General features: G+C 53.9%; 1 pseudogene; it reads right to left on the reverse strand.

Annotated features, from left to right (window-relative positions):
• Positions 1-784: 784 nt before the first annotated feature.
• LOC104617018 lies at positions 785-1,700 on the reverse strand (annotated as a pseudogene).
• Between the last annotated feature and the right edge of the window lie 232 nt (positions 1,701-1,932).

Consider the following 1,932-nt stretch of genomic DNA (forward strand, 5'->3'; position numbering starts at 1 on the left):
TCCCCCTCTGCCTCCCCACCAGCCCTGCTCCCCGAGACAGCATGAGAGCCCCTGCCCTGGGGGTCCCTGGGTAGCTTCCACAACTCCTCACTCTCCTTTCCCTGGGCCTGCTGCATTTTCACTGGCTCCCACAGAACTGCAGGGTCATGGTTTGTGGGTGTCTGGATTTAGTGCTTTACCTGGGACAAATTCACCTCTGCGGGTTGTTTCATCTCCCGCATCTCCATTCACCGCCCACCCCAGGGGTGGGGTGGGGAGTGCCCTTTCTCTCCTGACCCCTCCACTCTCCTTTCCACAGGGACCAATGTATGCCATCAGCCCTGCTATACGTGTGGCAGCCTAAAGAGTTAATAGAAAGCTCATAAAGCATCTGCACGGCCCCTGCACATCAGGAACACAGTCTTTAAAAGCACCACTTAATATCTAACAGATCTCAGAGTTGCCACAAGCTTATCGCCCCAACACAGGGAGAAAACAATGAGAAAAGACATTTTAGAAGTCCAATTCCTTGGGCTTGTTCTTGGCAGCAGCTTTACAAGGAGAGCCCAGCCTTCAGGCATTGCACTCAGGAGACCCCTTTTATTGGTGAGACGCTATCAGGGAGGCCGTATCTGACACCGTGTTCAAAGCATTTGTGAAAGAGTCAGAACCAACAGAGTGGAGCCCCTAGAGAAGTGGTATGAATCCAAGCAGTTACCTATTCCTACGATTATCACAGGGGAAAAAAAAGCAGAGGCCTGTCCTGAGACAAGCTCTGGGTACTCTGCAGAGAAGGTGAGGCAGGTTACTGCTGGTGGAACGAGGGCCATTGGATCATTTTCTTCATCGCGTCCTTGAGCTCCTTGTTCCTCATGCTGTAGATGAAAGGGTTCAAAGTTGGAGGTACCACTGAGTACAGAACAGCCACCACCAGATCCAGGGATGGGGAGGAGATGGAGGGGGGCTTCAGGTAGGCAAAAAATGAAGTGTTGATGAACAGAGAGAACACAGCCAGGTGAGGCAGGCACGTGGAAAAGGCTTTGTGCCGTCCCTGCTCAGAGCGGATCCTCAGCACGGCCCTGAAGATCTGCACATAGGACAGCACAATGAAAGCAAAATACCCAGAAACTAAGCATGCACTACCCACAAGGATCCAGATTTCCCTCAGGTAGTCTGAGTCTGAGCAGGAGAGCTTGAGGATCTGGGGGATTTCACAGAAGAACTGGTCCACAGCATTGCCCTTGCAGAGCGATATTGAAAATGTGTTGGCCGTGTGCAGCACAGCACTTAGAAACCCACTGCCCCAGGCAGCTGCTGCCATGTGGGCACAAGCTCTGCTGCTCAGGAGGGTTCCGTAGTGCAGGGGCTTGCAGATGGCAACGTAGCGGTCATAGGCCATGATGGTGAGAAGAGCACACTCTGCTCCAAGGAAGAAGACAAACAGAAAGACCTGGGTAGTACATCCCCCATAGGAGATGGCCTTGGTGTCCCAGCAGGCATTGGGAGATGGAGCACAGGTTGAGGAGGGAGAGATTGAGGAGAAAGAAGTACATGGGGGTGTGGAGGTGGTGGTCGCAGGTTATGGCGGTGATGATGAGGCCGTTGCCCAGGAGGGCAGCCAGGTAGATGCCCAGGAAGAGCCCGAAGTGCAAGAGCTGCAGCTCCCGCCTGTCTGCAAACACCACAAGGAGGAACTCGGTCACGGAGCTGCTGTTGGACATTTTCCCCCTGCGGACCAAAGGACCTGTACCACAAGGAGAAGACAGTGACAAGTGACAACAGACTTCTCTGTGCAAAACAAAAGACACTTCTTCTACATTCTGCCCCCACCACACCCACCTGCCCCTGGTGCTGCTTTGCAGGACCTTGGTGCAGCTCCCTGGCTGGAGCTCTGTTTTCTGCTCTCTGAGTGTGCTGTGATGAGCAGGGCCTCGGCCTGTGGGCTCCCAGACG

This window comes from Phaethon lepturus, unplaced genomic scaffold (assembly GCF_000687285.1).
Source record: "Phaethon lepturus isolate BGI_N335 unplaced genomic scaffold, ASM68728v1 scaffold812, whole genome shotgun sequence".
NCBI classification, from domain to species: domain Eukaryota; kingdom Metazoa; phylum Chordata; class Aves; order Phaethontiformes; family Phaethontidae; genus Phaethon; species Phaethon lepturus.